The following is a 19,117-nucleotide window of genomic DNA, read 5'->3' on the forward strand; positions in this document are numbered from 1 at the left end:
GGGGGAGAGAATTGGAGATAGCTCCAGGACAGAACTTGGGGAAAATACCCACTCTTTGCGCTAAGAAAAGGACTAGAAATCACTGGAGAGAGAAGAAGCAACTACAGAGACCAGAGTAGAATCATGTGTTACAGTGATGTAAATCAAAGGAGGTAGTTCAAGTGTCATTGCCAAAGAGAGGATAAGAACTTGGGTGGTGGGTCATAGGATTTGGTCATGGAATTGTTTTTTGGTCTTCAAGAGAGCAATTTGGAGACCAGAGTGCATAGGGTTAAAGGGCTAAGTGGGTTGGGAGAATATGGAAGCATCGGCTATAGGAACTGTATTAAATTTATTTTAGGAAGGAGGAACAACTCTTTTTCCGAAACTGAAGGCAAGAAGTAACAGATGGATGAAAAGATACAGCATTTTAGAAGCTATAAAGAAGATTTGATTACAGGTGGAGAAGTTGTGATCTGAGGGAATTTTATGGAAGAGATCAAGTATTTGATGAGCTTAAGAACTTAAATATGAAACTGATTTGGATTAGTCAATGAGATGGAGAGTTGTATTTAGAATAAGTCAGTTGTAGAAGATTTCATAGGTTTCTGGTGGCGCTTAACACCTAGTGTGTGGGTGGGGAAAAAACAGATGTTGAAGGTTGTCTCTCTTTGGGGAGATGCATGGTGAATGTAAATGGGACGTCATGATATTCTGGAGAGGGCAGTATTAAAATGGCTGATGGACAGATTTAAACTGTGTAGGGAGATAAATGAAGCCAGAAGGAGGTGAAGAGCAGGTGTAGACCTAGAAAATAAAGTAGTTGTGGTTAAAAAAAAAAAAAGATCTCTGAAGTTACAATCCTAGTGGTACAGCACTTCCAATTGATGATCTGTTTTCAGTATATATGTGTGTGTGGCTGAAGTGCAGATGAAGGTTTTAGGAGTTTAGGAAGGTCAACGTGCAGTTCTTCAGCACCTCGGTCACTGAGGATAATGGCTGAATATGGGACAAAGTAGAATTGAAGTCTTTGGGGAAAGAAGGTGGGAAGGATTCTGGAACCTGGTAGATGTTGCAGATGGAATGGTTTGAGTAATGTGAACTGCAAAGAGATTTTTTAGTGATAGAAGAGCAGCGGGAGTGGCCTTGTGGAACAAGAAGAAGCAGTTGGTGCTTTTGTCAAGCTGAAGGAGTAGGAGAATGGATAGCTAAGTCCTGAGAAGCAGATTGTTCAGGAAAAGCCAAGCTTGAGATAAAATGAGGAGGTATCCAGACAAGAGATGATAGTGATCTGAATTGTTGTTGTGGAATGGTGATGGAGATAAAAAGATGGATTTGTTACATTCACCAGTTCTTTAAATTTTTTATAAATAAATTATACTTGCAAAATCATTTCCATTCATGTGTAGTATACCGAGATAAATTCAACTGAGAGATATTCGTGGATTAGAAATGAGACAGTGAAAGAAAAAAAATGGTGAGGTGGAGGTGTACTAATACGAAAGGCAAAAGACACGGGGTAGTTTGTTGACATAGAACATGGATAAGCTGATAGGAGCTAGTAAATGGATAGAAATGAATGAGGAGGTTGGAGTTGCCCTGAATAGGAATAAGAGTAAGCCGAAGAGGACAGTGAGTAGCTTGTAACAGAGAAAATATGGAGAAAACATAATGTTACCTAGGAAGCAATGCCAGGACCCTATTCCATCTCTGTGCATGTAAGGACAATCCTTGCTATCCTTGATGTTATTATAAAGGTGATAGTATGTCATGCATAATTTTTAAAAAAAATAACATGAATGATAGAAACATTGAGATCTTTGATCTCTACTTGAGTGCCTCAAAACCACATCAAGCTTTGTTTGCAAAAATTGTGTGGTGATAATTTGTATATGTAAAGAGGTTCAGGTAAAAAGTGGAAGGAATGGGGTGGATGGTAAAAGGAGGTGTCCTAAGGGATCTAAAATGGCTTCTATAGTTTTTTTTCTTTTTTTTTGGCTATGACTTTTATCTCATATTTCTTAGTGTTCTTAGGAGGGTGGCCTGCTCTGTTTTTTCATTTCATTTATTATCTGTATAGCTATACGGTTCTAAATATTCTTTCTTATTTCTAGTTATTTATCATTTATTGAACATTTCTAAAGGAGCTGTCATGCCAATTCCAAAACCAAAATATGGCTAAAACTTAAACATTGCTTCTTTTTTTGTTTTGTTTTATTTTATTCTTTTTAATTAATTTATTTATTTTTGGCTGTGTTGGGTCTTTGTCGCTGCGTGCGGGCTTTCTCTAGTTGTGCCGAGCAGGGGCTACTCTTCGTTGTGGTACGTAGGCTTCTCACTGCAGTGGCTTCTCTTGTTGCAGAGCACAGGCTCTAGAGTGCAGGCTCAGTAGTTGTGGCGCACAGGCTTAGTTGCTCCATGGCATGTGGGATCTTACCAGACCAGGGCTCGAACCTGTGTCCCCTGCGTTGGCAGGCGGATTCTTAACCACTGTGTCACCAGGAAAGTCCCTGTTTTGTTTTAAATCTTCAGCATTATCACCTCAGGGCTTGAAACCTTCATCATCTTCCATTGATGGTGTTTAAGACCTAAACCAGGCCTCTTATCCATTGGCTTGTGTCTCTGCTATGAAACTTTTGCTTGTCCAGTTACATAGTAGCATTGATTTTTGTCAGACTTTGTCTTCTGGCAACTTTTCCCTTGTACTATCAAAGACTTGACTCTCAAGTACTTACCTAACTGCTTTTAGAGATTCTCCATTAGTGCCTCGCTGTGGTCCCAGCAACTGGCATTTTAAACCATTAAGGGAAAAATACTGTATGCTTCAAATCCTTAGTATTTGCATTGTATTCTTCACATGATAAATGAACTCTTTCGACCTCTGAGCAAATAATACTTTATGACCCTCCCTGTTCAGATCAGGGTTTTTGATGTTCTTTCACGTTTCTGAGAGAGAGCTTATTTAGTGGCAGTGAGAAAAATACGACAAAGCACAAAATATATAGTATTGGTTTTCCATCCTATTGCAGCTTTGCTTCAGAATTAGTTCCAAAGTCTAGCCCTGGGTTATTCATCTTTTTTTTTTTTTCCTCTTCTTTTATTTCTACATTTAGTCAATCACCAAATTTAATAATGAAGGACCTATGGAGACCACCCAGAGCTTTGAAGGCCTGAGACAGCCCAGGGATGTCGCTTTATTCAGTTCACAACTTAGCTGTAATCTGCCAATAGTCTAGAATTGTTTCTGGGACCTGCCTTAGACATAGCTAGGCCTTGGTGAGTGGGAGATATTCTGAATATTTGAGTGGATTGTGTGGGTTAGACTAATGATGGATATCTTAAGGAAGGTGTGAGGAATGATTATTGTAGAAGTGGAGACAGTATGTTTTAAAATGATACATTAATTTAACATAGATAAGTGACTTCACAAGACGGGGGATGGATGCCTGAAAATCTTGGTTGGTGTGAAGGAGTTTACCTTGTAAATTTGAGAGGAGCCAATATATAAGGGATTAGAATGAAATACACACTTGATGTTTTGCAGGGGCCCCTATATACTTGTCAACACTACATATACACCTGGATGTGTAGATACATATAATGGTAGAGATAATGTGTTAATCTGATTAGGTTCTGTAATTAGAGTCTTTGGGGACATGTATGGTAGTCTTGTTACGAGTGATTCAAATGAATTGGTAGAGAATATTTGGAAAGATCATTAAGTTATTGGGGTATGTTTAGGAAATAGATTTTTCAGTGACTTTGGTGCCTCTGGAATAGGTTCACAAAATTTGAGGGCAATTTGGAGCAAATTTGTGTGTTAAGTTGGAGAGTGTTAGCTTTGAGGGAATGTAGGAACAAACAAAAAATGCAGTATTTGAGAAAGTTATTTATGAATTGATTTGGTAGATGCTGGTAAAATGATAGAAGTTACTTGTGGAGAGGTTTTGTATAAAGTGGGAGGTGTAATGGAAGGGATTTACGAGAAAGCTTGTTACTATTAGAAAAGTAAATTTCAAAGGGGTAAAATTGGAAAGACGGTTTAGGGAAGATTATTCTTTTGGGAAAATGTGGCTCATAGGTTGAAAACAGGAAGGCAAGAGAAAACTAAAATGAGTAAACTAAGGTGTAGAAAAGTAAGAGGAAGAGGAAGGATTAAAGAAGAGGTTACTGAAAGAGATTTCTTATTGTAAGGAGTGTTCTGTTGGATACTACTTTTGATAGTGGTTCGGTAAGGAAAGGGCCTTACATGTCCCACGGTACGTAGGGAGGAATTTTACCAAGAATAATTAAGTGTAATAGTTTTATTTCCTGAGAAACCCGGCAAGTAGGGAGCCCTCCGGTTGGGAGCCCAGGCCTTCCCGGGCGGGATTTTGCCGGCGCTCGGCTCGGCGGCGGGCGGAGCTGAGTGGGTGGTGGGCCCAGAGCAGCCGCAGCTGCCTGCGAGCGCGGCCGAGCAGAGCCAAGCCGGGCGGGGTCGGCCCGGTGGGCCGCGGGCCTCGGGAATCCGTGCACCCACGGACCCTCGGGGGGCGCTCCAGCAAGTGAGCAGGCCCCGCGCGGCGCGATGGGGGCCGGGAGGAGGGGCTTCCATGAGCGCCCGAGCAAACCTCCGCACGCGGCTCGCACGGCTTCCTTTTGTTGTGTGTACGTGTGTGTGTGCGCGCGCGTGCGTGCGTGAGTGCGCCTGTGTGCAGGGAGGCGGCGGAGGAGCGCCGAGAAGCTGGGGTTTTTCCTGCCGGGGTGGCTGGCGCGCCCGGGCCACGGCGGGCGGTGGGGCCTTCCAGACACCCGTCTTCCGGGTCGGGGCCCGCGGCGCGGTCGGGGCCGCTTCCCCCAGCGAGATGGCAAACTTTGTGAGTGGCTTCTCGGCGGCTAACAAGTGTCTGCCTGACAGCAGGAGCCGACGGACGTTAATTGACACCCTCCTTTCCGACCTAACCCTGTTTTTTTCAAATCTTATATTGGACTGTATTGTGTTTACAGTTTTATGGTGTGCGAAAAGGTCAGACGGGTAACTTGGGTCTACTAGACAGTTTTTTTACTTGGTATCAAGAGCAGAAAATGTACGCTTGTATCCGTATATTGGCGCTACTAAAACCTGCATGTGTAGTGGTAAGAACAGTCCTAAGGCCTTTCCAGAATTAGTCTGTAAGGGCAAACTTTGGCTCTCCAGACTTTGTGAAGCACTGATTACAGTGCCAGGAAAGAGCTACTTGTGTAGTAGACTAAAAACTAGATAGTTAGGAAATGCAAAAGTTAAAGCCCTTCCCAAGAGCTTGAATTAAAAACAGCTTTTTTTGTTATACATAATTATGATTTGTGTAGTTTGCATATAGAGTTTTACACAATTGGGCATGGCGTGATTAAAAACAGCGTTTCTTATTAATTTTATGAAGGGCAGTTGGTAAAGGCACCACACAGTTTTGAAATTTCAAGTATGTTAAATGTTGCTATAAATAAAATCCTATTCAGATTTTTAGATTTAAGAAATCTAAAAATATGTTTGCAGTTGTCCTTTGGGTGCAGAAGGAAGTCCTGGGTTTCTCGGTGCTTGTTTCTGGGCAGATTTTCAGTATTGTCAGCGTGAAATGGGTGTAGAACCTTAACCTGAGTGAATAATTTGCTTGAGATTACCAGTCTGTTTGCAGCTGGGAATAGACTCTGGGTCTCTTATTCCCAGTCTGGTGACCTATCCAAGAATAGACTAAGGAAACTGGGTATTTGTCTGTTTGGTGGAAAATATGGCTGAGTTGATTTTATAGTGAGTATTAGAAGAGTCAGAAAGTGAATGTGTGAACGTTTAATCTCTGTTGTAGCATTTAGATGTATGTAGTTTTTCCACACTGAATGTCTTTGGCCTTTATTTAAATACATAAAGGACTTGAGGATATTCCTCAGTGTTACTTTTCATGGCATTTTGTAGCACATTTACATTTGATTAAAACAGATAGATGCTTATTGTATTTAACTGTGGGGGGATGTGTTTTTCGTGTGGGTATTTTCAGTGTTTGAAGAATACACTGAAATACAAGTTAGTTGGTAACTTGAGAATGTTTAGCCTCCTCACAAAAGCTAGGGAGAGGAGGAATTATGTTAATTTCAGGTTAAAAAACCTTTGGCCCTCTTTATTGAAGATGTTTACAAAGGTACAGATGGAATACCTGTGAATTTTCTCCTCTGCTTTATATACTGCTATTTTCATTATTATCACGACATTAGCTACAATATGTTCATTCCTAGCCTTTCTTATGCTTTTCCTCCTATGTCACAAAAACATTTTCTCTTCTTCCTCCTTCCCATCTCCAAAGAACTCTGGAAATTTTTAATCTAATACAGTGATTCTCCACGAGAGGTGGTTTTGGCAATGTCTGGAGACATATTTGGTTGTCACGCTGGGGGGATTCTGTTGGTATCTAGTGTGTAGATGCTAAACATCCTACAATGTGCATGGTAACCCCCACAACAAAGAATCATCCAGTGCAAAGAGTTAGTAGTGTTGATGTTGAGAAGCCCCGATTTAATTGTGGAGAATAATATTCTGCCTATGAAAGTTATTTGTAATGTAATTGGCATCTCTAGATCACATCGGTTATAAGTCTTTTCTCAGAGTTGTCATTAGAATGATCATGGGTAAAAGGTTAGGAAGTATATTTTAGAGCATCAGTACATAGGATTTTGGAGCTGGAAGATTAACAAGTATAACTCTTTCCTGGCGGTCCAGTGGTTAGGACTCCGTGCTTTCACTGCCGGGGGAGCGGGTTCGATCCCTGGTTGGGGAACTAGTATCCGGCAAGTGGTGTGGCGTGGCCAAAACCAAAAACAACAACAACAACAAAACACAAGTATAACTCTTTCAGTATGTAGATAAGGAAACCAGAGTTTTAGAGAGATTGTGACTTACCCCGAGGTCCTACAGATAACGTGGAGTTCCGGTTTTGTTATTTCTATTATAATTTAATTTTAATTTACTTAATTAAAATTAATTTTAATTATTACTGAGGGAAATGGTATTTTATCATTTTTGCTTGATAAATTTAAATAATCAAGCTAAAATTTTAAAAATTGCATCATGGGAATCTCAGTATCCACTAAATTATTGTTACTTTTTTCAGATTCACACATTGTTGAATTCTTTAGCATGGTTTTGTAACCATTATAACCTTTTCAGCATCTGCTTTTGTAAAAAAAAGTTTGAAAAATTAAAAAAGACCACATACAATTTAAAAACAAAACAATTGGAAGTTAATTATGATACCGTAGGCAACATGCAAATGCAAACCCAACTGGAATTGTTAAAATGTCTTAGAGTGTCTTGAACTTAAGACATCTGTTCTGTTTTGTGAAGATCACTATAATGGTCCGTTATTGTGCTGATTGTAAATCTATTCCATCAAGATCCTTTTGGTTAATTTTAGAAAAAGATATTGGAACTTTCAGGTGACATGTAATTGGGTGAAATATAAATTGGGTATTTAGATTTAAATTGGGTATTTCAAATTAAGTGCTGTATTGTTAGAAAGAACTATCAGTGGAGTTCTTTTTAAGTTTAAAATTTTTTTCTGTGGTGCTACTTTTTAAAAATGAGAAAAACAAGTAGGACAAAAGACTATATGAGCAAAGATTTCTTCAAAAATTGTTTTATATAAGAAATTTATTTTATAGAAAAAATTTAAAATGCGTATTAGCAAAAAGAGTAAAATCACTAACTGGAAGAAGCTGCTGTTAATATTTTGATATACAGCATGTTATATTTCTGTTAACCTTTTAATATGAAAAATTTAAAAAGGTGAAAAATACAATAGTATTATGAACCTCTATATACCAGTGACCTAGCCTCAACAGTTAGCAGTTAACGGACAGTCTTGTTTCATCTGTATCTCTGCCCTCTATTTCCCATCTCACATAATTAAAAAAACAGCAACAACTTTATTTTGAAATAATTATAGACACAAAGGAAGTTGCAAAAATAGTAGAGTCCTGTGTATACTTTACCCAGCTTCCCCCCAATAGTGACATCTTCTAAAGCTCTAATAAGACATCAAAATTAGGAAATTGACATTAGTACACTACTGTTATCTGAATTGCCAAACTTAATCAGTTCTCACCATTTTTTAATCCTAATTCATTTGTGTGTTTATAGTTCTGTGTGATTTTCTCCTATGTATAAATTCATGTAACTACCACAACAGCGAAAATACAGAACTATTCCATCACCACAAAGAAAATCCCTCTTGCTACCCTTTATATTTGTACCCTACCCCAAAATCCCTCCCTGTCCCCTGGTGACATATTTTCCATCTCTATAGTTTTGTCTTTTCAAGAATGGTTTATAATGGTATATTAATACATACTTTGTTTAACCATTCAGCTGTTGAAGGACTTTTGGTATATTCAGTATTTTGCTATTAATAATAAAGTGGTTATAAACATTCATGTACAGGATTTTATGTATAGTTCTCTGAGATAAATGCCCAAGAGTGAGCTTCCTGGGTTGAATGGGAGGCCATGTTTTTGTTTTTGTTTTTTTTTAAATTTTATTTATTTATTTTTGGCTGCGTTGGGTTCTTGTTGCTGCATGCAGGCTTTCTCTAGTTGCGGCGAGTGGGGGCTGCTCTTCGTTGTGGTGCGCGGGCCTTTCGTTGTGGTGGCTTCTCTTGTTGCGGAGCACGGGCTCCAGGTGCGTGGGCTTCAGGAGTTGTGGCTCATGGGCTCTGAAGCGCAGGCTCAGTAGTTGTGGCTCACGGGCTTCGTTGCTCTGCAACATGTGGGATCTTCCCAGACCAGGGCTTGAACCTGTGTCCCCTGCATTGGCAGGCGGACGCCCAACCACTGCGCCACCAGGGAAGCCCCCATGTTTAGTTTTATAAGAAATTTCTAAACTGATTTTCAGTGTGGTGTATCATATTACATTCCCATCAGCAATGTAAGAGATTTTCTGCATCCTTGCCAGCATTTGTTATTATTGCTATTTATTTTAGCCGTTTTGATAGGTGTATAGTGATATCTTACTGTAGTTTTAATTTGCATTCTCTAATGATATTAAACGTCTTTGTGTGTACTTATTTGTTGTCTGTACATGTCTTTTGCTCATTTTTTAATCAGAATGTTTTTTTTTTTAACTTTTGAGATTTGAGAGTTCTTCATATATTTTAAATACAAGACCTTTGTCAGATATATGGTTTGCAGACATTTTCTCTCAGCCTATAGCTATGATAAGCTACATCTTCTTAAGAAGGTCTTTCACAGGGCACATTTTAAAAAAATATTTTATTGAAGTATAGTTGATTTAAGTGTTGTGTTAATTTCCGCTGTATAGCAGAGTGACCCAATTATACATATATATATACTTTTTCATATTCTTTTCCATTATGGTTTATCACAGGTTATTGAATATAGTTCCCTGTGCTAGACAGTAGGACCTTGTTGTTTATCCATCCTATATATACTGGTTTGCATCTGCTAATCCCAAACTCCCAGTCCATCCCTTCCCCACTTTTACTCCCCCTTGGCAACCACAAGTCTGTTTTTTATGTCTGTGGGGCTGTTTCTGTTTAGTAGATATGTTCATTTGTGTTGTATTCAATATTTTACATTCCACATATAAGTGATATCATATGATATTTGTCTTTCTCTTTTTGACTTACTTCACTTAGTATGATAATCTCTAGGTCCATCCGTGTTGCTGTAAATGGCATTATTTCATTCTTTTTATGGCTGAGTAGTAGTCCATTGGTATATATATCACATCTTCTTTATCCATTCATCTATCGATGGACATTTAGGTTGCTTCCATGTCTTGGCTCTTGTTAATAGTGCTGCTATGAACATGGGGTGCATGTAATCTTTTCAAATTATAGTTTTTTAATTTATTTTAATTATTTATTTTTGGCTGCATTGGGTCTTTGTTGCTGTGTGCGGGCTTTCTCTAGTTGCAGTGAGCAGGGGCTACTCTTCGTTGTGGTGTGCAGGCTTCTCATTGCGGTGGCTTCTTTTGTTGCAGAGCATGGGCACTAGGCGTCCAGGCTTCAGGAGTTGTGGCTCGTGGGCTCTGGAGCGCAGGCTCAGTAGTTGTGGCACACAGGCTTAGTTGCTCTGCAGCATGTGGGATCTTCCCGGACCAGGGCTCGAACCCATGTCCCCTGCATTGGCAGGCGGATTCTTAACCACTGCACCACCAGGGAAGCCCCAAATTATAGTTCTGTCTGGTTATATGCCCTGGAGTGGGATTGCTGGATCATATGGCAACTATTTTTAATTTTTTGAGCAAACTTCATGCTGTTTTCTATAATGGCTGCACCAATTTACTTTCCCACTAACAGTGTAAGAGGGTTCCCTTTTCTCCACACCCTCTCCAGCATTTATTATTTGTAGAGTTTTTAATGATGGCCATTCTGACTAGCGTGAGGTGGTACCTCATTGTAGTTTTGATTTGCTTTTCTCTAATCATTAGTGATAATGAGCATCTTTTCATAGGGCACATGTTTTTTATTTTGATAAAGTTTGGTTTATTTTCTTTTATGGAACATGTGTTTGGTGCCAAGCCCAAGAACCCTTTTCTTTAGGTCTTGAAGGATCTCTTCTTTTTTATTCTAAAAACTCTATAGTTACATGTTTACATTCATCATCCATTTTGAGATAATTTTGTATGTGGTTGTGAGGTTTAGGTCTAGACTCTTTTTTTGGCATATGGATGTCCAGTTGTTCCAGCACTGTTTGTTGAACAGGCTATCTTTCCTCCATTGAATTATTTTTGCCCCTTTGTCAACTAAGAATTCATTTCATAGACCAGTTCATTTATTCTATAAATGGTTATAGAACTATTTAGATAATAGTTCATGGTTATAGAACTATTTAGATTATTGGTTTCATTTTGGTTTAGTTTTAGTAATGTGATTTTGATAAATTGGTCCATTTCTTCTAAATGTCCAATTTAAAAGTATAAATTTTTTTGTAGTATTCCCTTATTATCTTTTTAAGTGCTGTACAATCTTAGTGATATCCCTATTAAAATCTTGATATTGGTGATTTGTGTCTTCTCTCTTTTTATTTTTATTTGTCATGTTTGAGGCTTTTAAAATTTTTGCTTCATTGATTTTCTCTGTTTTCCTATTTTTAATTTCATTGATTTCTGCTCTTCATTGTTTCTGTTCTGCTTGCTTTGGGTTTATAGTTTGCTTTTTTTTTTAAAGTTTCTTGTGGTAAGTAATTAGGTTATTGATTTGAGATCTTTCCTCTTTTCTTTTTTTTAAGATTTTTGTTTATTTTCTTTTTTTTTTTTTGGCTGCATTGGGTTTTAGTTGTGGCAAACGGGGTCTTTGTTGAGGTGCGTGGGATCTTTCATTGTGGCGCAGGTTCTCTCAAGTTGTGGCGTGTGGGTTTTCTCTCTCTAGTTGTGGTGTGTGGGCTCCAGGGCACGTGGACCCTGTAGTTGTGGCGTGCAGGCTCCAGGGCGCGTGGCCTCTGTAGTTTGGCTCAGTAGTTGTGGTGAGCAGGTTTTAGTTGCCCTGTGGTATGGGATCTTTAGTTCCCCAACCAGTGATCGAACCCACGTCCCCTGCACTGGAAGGCAGATTCTTTACCACTGGACCACCAGGGAAGCCCCTCCTCTTTTCTAATGTAAGCGTTTAGTGCTATAAATTTCCTTCTAACTACTGGTTTAGCTGCATCCCACATATTTCGACATGCTGTGTTTTTATTTTCATTCATTTTTATGTATATATTTAAATTTTTTCTTTGAGATTTCCTCTTTGACCCATGGACTTTTAAAAAGTGTTCTTTACTGTTTTGTGTTCACAAGTTTTCCTGTTGTCTTTGTTACTGATTTCTAGTTTGAGTCCATTATTGTCAGATAATGTACCTCTTGTATTATTTCAGTTGTTTTAGATTTGTTGAGGCTTGTTTTATGGCCCAGGATATAATCTGTCTTCATGAATGTTCCATGGGTGCTTGAAAAGAAATATGTATTCTGCTTTCGTTGGGTGGTGTATTCTATATATATCAAGTTGACCTTGTTGGTTGGTTGTGTTAATACAGTTTCTCTGCTGAAAAAAAAAGAGTTGTCATAGCTTTTCCATTCTTTTACTTTCGATGTACGTTACTGAATTTCTTGTTAGCAGCATATAGTGGGGCATTTCAAAAATATACTCTGCCAGTCTTTCTTGATTCGTCTGTTTAGACCATCTGCATTTAAGGTAATTATCGATAAATATTAGCACTTAAATCGCCATTTTATTATTTGTTTTTTGTTTTATTTTCTCTGGTTTTCATTTATTTGTTTCTCTTTTCTTGCCTTCCTGCAGATTACTAGAACATATTTTAGGATTCTATCTTTCATAATTTGTAAAAGATTTATTTATAATGTTTTTGAGTCTGTCTTGGTATAGTTTTCGTAGTGGTTGTTGTAGTTATTACCTAATGTATATATGACTTATAACAGTCTCCTGGTATCAGTATTTTACTATTCAACTGAAGTGTGGAAACTTTACTTCTCTTTTACCTTTTTACCTTCTTGACTTTTAAATATAATTGTTTTAAGTATCAGTAGTAGTATAATTTTTGTTTCTGTCAGTAAGTATGATCTAGAAAACTAATGATGGAAAAGATATCTTGTTGTGTATACTTGTATTTCTATTCTTTTTCTTTTTTACACATATGTTTAAAATTATTTATTTTTGGCTGCGTTGAGCTTCATTGCTGCGCGCGGGCTTTCCCTCGTTGCGGCGAGCGGGGCTACTCTTTTTTGCAGTGTGTGGGCTTCTCATTGTGGCAGCTCCTCTTGCTGTGGAGCATGGGCTCTAGGCGCATGGGCTCAGTAGTTGCGGTGCACGGGCTTAGTTGCTCCATGGTATGTGGGATCTTCCTGGACCAGGGCTTGAACCTGTGTCCCCTGCATTGGCATGCAGACTCTCAACCACTGCACCACTAGGGAAGCTGCTCTATCCTTTTTCTTGTTTGGAAAATTTTCTTCAGCCAGTCTTTATGGGTAGGGTTGCTAGTGACATAGTCGTTTAGTTTTTCTTCTTTTGAGAACGCTTCAAAAAATTTCTCCTTTGTTCCTTGCTGTGGTCTGAATGAATTCTCCTAAAATGTAAATGTTGAAATCCTAATGCCCAATATGGTGGTATTGGGAGTTGCGTCCTTTGGGAGGTTGTTAGGTCATGGGGGAGAGCCCTCATGAATGGGATTAGTGTTGTTACAAAAGAGGGAGCTCTTTTGCCCCTTTTCTGCCATGTAAGAATACAGACAAAAGTCTGCAGTCTGGAAGAGGGCCTTCACCTGACCATGTTGGCACCCTAATCTTGGACTTCCAGCCCCCAGAACTGTGAGAAGTAAATTTCTATTGTTTGTAAGCCATCCATTTTGTGGTGTTTTGTTATGGCAGCCTGAATAGACTAAGACATTCCTGAAGAATAGTTTCACTGGGTATAGAATTCTTGGTTGGCAGTTCTTTTTTTTTTTTTTTCTAGCATTCAGAAAATATTCTGCCACTTTTTTTGGCCTCTTTGGTTGAGATGAGAAATCTGGTGTCATTTCAGTTGTTGTTCCGTTATAGGTAATTTTTGTCTGGCTGCCTTCAAAGTTTTTTCTTCGTTTTTAATTTTTGAACATTTAATTATGATGTGTCCTGGTGTAAATTTCTTTGGGTTTATCCTGTTTTGGGTTTGCTCAGTTTTTTGGATCTGTAAGTTTGTATTTGTCACACATGAGAAGGTTTTTGCCATCTTTTCTTTAAATACTGTTTCAGCCCCTCTCTGTTTCTCCTCTGTTTCTGGGACTCCAGTGATAAGAATGTTGGATCTTCTGTTATTGGCCCACAGGTTCCTAAGACTCTGTTAGTTTTTTTTTCAGTCTTTTTTCTCTCTGTTTTTCACATTAGATTAATTCTATTTTTCTGTCTCAAATTCAGTGATTCTTTTCCCTGTTATCTCCATGGTTGTATTGAGCCTATCCAGCAAGTTTTAAAGTTTCATGTTATAGTATTTTTTAGTTCTGTAATTTTCTTTTGCTTCTTTTTTATAACTTCTGTTTCTTTGCTGAGATTTTCCATTTTTTTCACGTGTTTCAGGGGAACTTATAATTAATTGTTGAGACATTTTATTATGGTGCTTTAAAATCCTTTTCAGGGCTTCCCTGGTGGCACAGTGGTTGAGAATCCGCCTGCCAATGAAGGGGACACAGGTTCGTGCCCCGGTCTGGGAAGATCCCACATGCCGCAGAGCAGCTGGGCCCGTGAGCCGTGGCCGCTGAGCCTGCGCATCCGGAGCCTGTGCTCCACAGCGGGAGAGGCCACAACAGTGAGAGGCCTGCATGCCGCAAAAAAAAAAAAAATCCTTTTCAAATAATTCCAACATCTGACTCATCTCTGTATTGGCCTTGGTTGATTATCACTCATGTTGGGATTTTCTTGTGTCATTTTCTGTGTTATATATTACGTTAGGAGGCTCTGGTCCCTATTTACATTTTTTATTTTAGCATGCGGTCACCCTGTTTAGTGTACAAGTCTTGGCCCACTTTTATGACTTTGGTTCTAATGGCAGTTTAATTTTCAGAGCCTTTGTGGTTGGCTTGGTTTATCTGATCCTCTTGGGGCTCCCACTGGTCCTTACTGATGCTGCCTGAGAGAATAGAAGACATGGCCTCCTATCAGGCTTTTGGGTGTCTCTAAATGGGAGAGGATTGTGGTAGGATCCTCCTCCTGGTACCCACCTCAAACCCCCAATTCTTCCCTGTCCCCATGTCTCTGGGTGAGAGGGAGAGTCTTGGCACAAACTGAGATGCTTGCACTGGCTGGGTCCCTGAGTTCTGGCCACTTGCCTCAGTATTTCTAGGTGGGAAACAGGAGTTTCAGGTCATGTGGCGATGGAAGAGTTGCTTCCCCTTTCTGGTCTTTGTTGTTGACTGGGCTTCCAGTTGATCTCCCTTGCTTGATATTGTAGAGGGACTCCTGTTTAGTTTGGGGGAGGAGTGTGACTGTCTGGCCTGCCTTAGGAAATGCCAGTCTGGGTTGCCTTCTTCTGTTGGGTCTGGGGACATAAAACACTCTGTTGCTTTTCTGTTTCTGTAGTCTTGGAGTCCCAAACTGGTTAGCTGCCTGCTTATCAGTTTTCATAGTTTTCTTTCAATTGTCTCTGGTGTTATTCCCCTGGTTTAACATGGTGTTCAGTGAAGAGGGGCAGGGAAAAAGAGAGCTATGCCATCTTACCTAGGCTGGAAGTTCAGATTCCTTACTTTTTGTGAACCGGTGTCATCTCTACCCAGCGGGTCGTTTCAGCTTTGAAAATAATGGTTTATGGCCATGTGCTTTGTGAACTTTTAAGCACAATGTTTGCTTCAATTATAACCCACAGTATTGGACCCCTAGGAAGGTTTTGGAAGGTCAGTCATAACCAGTTCAAGAGGGTGCCAGGGAATAGATGCATGCAATTTACTAGGCATCTGTCACGTAAACAGAATTTTGTAGTATAGTTAATTAAAATGAAATTGTGAATTCTGGTATTTTCTTCAAAGATGTGTTTATTTTATGGATAATTTGTATTTAAGGTATTTAATAATTCCAGTAATATATAATAGTATTTTAATATTAGTAAATATTTTTCAAAACAAATATGGAAAACCTTGCATTATGCAGCCAGTTTAATATGTTTCTAATTCATAGGTTGAAAAGGAAAGATAAAATGTCCTGCTTTTTACATTCCCTAGTTTTCTAATTGAGAGTAAATTGGGCCCAAATAAGAAAATGTCTATTCTACATTAGTAGAAGCTAGTGCTTCTAAATGATGAGTTAACTTGTTAAATCAACTACTATTGTTTATTTGGCTGCCCCGTGCGGCATGCAGGATCTTAGTTCCCTGACCAGGGATCGAACTGTGCCCCCCTGCAGTGGAAGCACAGAGTCTTAACCACTGGACTGCCAGGGAAGTCCCAACTACTACTATTTTTTAAAAATCTCACATATTACATGAATTGTTCAAACTAATATAGTTACTGCAGTTACAGAGAAATCACTGGGCTTCTTTGCAGCCACTTCTTGAGGTACTCAGATTGACTCGGAGGGCAAATCTTAGATTTCTAATCAGATTAAAAATCATTTATGTGCGGACACACCTCTACATTGTGTCTAGTGCCTTATGTGCTTCTGGGCATGTGTTTTAGAGAAGATAAGAATGACTGACTCTAGTATTGAATAAGGTAAAATTGTCAGAAAATGAGATTTTTATGGACCATGTACATGTTTTTAAATGAGAGTAATTATATTTCATATTAGAAGTAATAATTCCAGTTCCCTCTTGTTTTTGGTTTTTAATAATATATTAACATGTTTTTATTCATGAAGAATTGACACTTAAAAATAAAATTTAAATAGTTAAACTTTAATTTTCAAATGGGTATTCCTATACTCTTTTCTAGGGTTTCCTTAGTTATTATTACAGTAGGATAATTTTTGTGTTATGAAAATCAGATGAATTTAATTTTTTGTTTATTTACATGGTAACTATTACTGTAGATAGCATTTTAATTTCAAAGTTTATGTTCATTGATCTTATCCTTACTTCAAAGATGTTTATTTATTTATTTTTGATTCTTAGAATATTGTTAAGAGTAACGTTAAATGTATCAATATTTTAACTTGGGAATGACCTTTCCGGTTGTGCTATGTTAAAGTAGACATTTATTTGGAGGCAGAGGATCTGGTTGAAGTCTTTGCCGTGACAGATGTTGTGTAACCATGGGTACTTAACCTCTGGAACCTCAGTTTCATCATCTATAGAATGGAGGCAAACACTAATACCTGCCTAGGTAATTGTGTGTGTAGGGGGTGTCCCGTGAAATGTGACACTTGAAAGCACTTTGTAAACTGTGAAGTACTTTTATCAGAGCATGCTTGTAATGTTTTTGAGGAGATCATTTGAAAATTGACCTGAGTGATCTTGATCATCATAGTGCAAAATATTTTATGATTATTTACAAAATTGGTATGTATTCAAGTAAAAATTCATGTAAAAATAAAGCAGCTTTTCCTTGAGTTTAGTGATTTACTATTCTTAAAAACTAATTTCTGTTGGTGAATTTGGGGAAGGATTACATAGATGCTTGATAGTTTATCATCCCCTCTGTGATAAGGTTAGCTTTTGGAAGGTGTCTTTCCTCAACAGGTGGCTTGGATTTAAAGGTTAGATTTGTCTCTTTAGTGGTTTATAGTCTAAGGATTTTCTAAAAATGCTTATACTGTTGTGTTTTCTAACGTGGGTGGGGAGTTGGTTTCTTATTTGACACATGTTTACTGGTTAGGTGATTTGAAAAGGCCAAGGGCAGGTGAACATTTTCAGTTGGTGCCTTTATTTTACTCACTTTGGCCAATTTTTTTTTTTTTAATGGTGAAGGGTTTTTAAAAATTTTTTAACTTTATTTTATCTATTTATCTTTGGCTGCGTTGGGTCTTTGCTGCTGCACGCGGGCTTTCTCTAGTTACGGCGAGCGGGGGCTACTCTTCGCTGCGGCCCACAGGCCCCCGATCGCGATGTCCTCCCTTGCCACAGAGCACAGGCTGTAGGTGTGCGGGCTTCATTAGTTGTGGCATGTGGGCCTAGCAGCCGCGGTTTGCGGCTCCAGAGCGCAGGCTCAGCAGCTGTGGTGCACAGGCTCAGTCGATCTGCGGCATGTGGGATACCCCCGGACCAGGGATCGAACCCACGTCCCCCGCACCAGCAGGCAGACTCCCAACCACTGTGCCACCAGGGAAGCCCACGGCCAACATTTTTAAGAATTTATTTGATTACCCCTTTGTAGGATTTTCTTTCTTAACCGAGTGGGTTAACTACATTGGTTGTAAAATTTTTAAGATTTTGGCTTAATTTTTGGTGAAGGTAGAAATGGAAAATTGTTCTAGAAAGACCTGGTTAGGGGAGTTTCTGGGGTGGGTGGTTTGAATTTTTGGAGCTTTCATTCCTCCTTAGGATAGATCTGGTCATGAAAAATACACTGTGAGTTCTAACAACTTTAATTGTCACAGCAGGTAGTGTAAATTAAAAGAACACATATGTCTGCTTTGTTACTGTGTAGAAATTCTAAACATATTCATAGAAATCTCTTGCCTGGAACAAACTTTTTTCCTTTACCTTTTTTTTTTTTTTAAAAAAAAAACATTGTTCAGAAAGCATTATTAAATGACAAAAGTAAAACTAATGTAAAAGTAGAACTTATGTAATTACTTTCAGATATGATCTAGTTAAAAGATGCTAAAGGACTTGAAGCATTTTTCCTCTCAGATTCTTAAAGCCATGGTAGTGATGATGAGGAGGAGGTGATAGCACAGTAGATTGTGGAGAGCCTGCTAAACCATTATAAAGACTTTGGTTCTGCCACTTACTAATTTTATAACCTTTGGTGAGTTACTTAACCCTTCAGTTTTTTCTTCTGTGAAATGTGAATAATATTAGCACCAACCTCATAAGTTTGTTTTTTGTATTAAGTTAGTTAATATCTGCAAAGACCTAGGAACACTACTGAGCAAAGTCCAAAGCATGTGTTATTCATTTTATTCTTAAATGTGGAGCCAACATTAAAAGGTCACTTCTTCCTTTTCTTTTGGAAAGGTAACAGAGGGAGAATTAATTGATCCCTGCTTTGATTTTCCTATGATAAATTGCTTAAACTTCAGTTATAACGCTTAACACATTATATTATCAAAACTAACATTATTTCTTGTGTTTTCCATTCTTGCTAGATTATGAACTCCTTTGGGCAGAGACCATGATATTTTATGCATGTCTTAGGAATCTTAGGTAGTGTTGCTTATACATATCAGTTGATCAAAAATGTTGATTCAGTTAATGACAAAAATGTTGGCCTGAATAATTGATCAGACCACCTGCTGGTAAATACATAGAAATCCTGCCAGTCTATCAGAACTAAATAATGGACAGGTAGTAGCTAACGGTCCCTGAAAAATATTTCATTTGTTTTCCTTAATATGTATTTTGTCTTAATTTGATTATTATACCTGCACAAGTGGTTATTATTATTATTTTTAAATAAATTTATTTATTTTATTTATTTATTTTTGGCTGCGTTGCGTCTTCGTTGTTGTGCGTGGGCTTTCTCTAGTTGCGGTGAGCAGGGGCTACTCTTCGTTGCG

General features: G+C 38.4%; 1 protein-coding gene across 4 annotated transcripts in view; it reads left to right on the plus strand.

Moving 5' to 3' along the window:
- ZNF148 (zinc finger protein 148) overlaps positions 1-19,117 on the plus strand; it is a 125,935-nt gene that overhangs the window by 10,248 nt on the left and 96,570 nt on the right. The window contains exon 1 of one of the 4 annotated variants that reach the window (XM_067738634.1): positions 4,817-4,835. The exons of the other annotated variants lie outside the window; for them this stretch is intronic. The gene's annotated coding sequence lies outside the window, so the exon portion shown is untranslated. Of the gene's footprint in view, positions 1-4,816; positions 4,836-19,117 lie in introns of those variants that run through there. 4 annotated transcript variants of the gene reach the window in all.

Source organism: Pseudorca crassidens, chromosome 5 (genome assembly GCF_039906515.1).
Source record: "Pseudorca crassidens isolate mPseCra1 chromosome 5, mPseCra1.hap1, whole genome shotgun sequence".
Lineage (NCBI taxonomy): Eukaryota > Metazoa > Chordata > Mammalia > Artiodactyla > Delphinidae > Pseudorca > Pseudorca crassidens.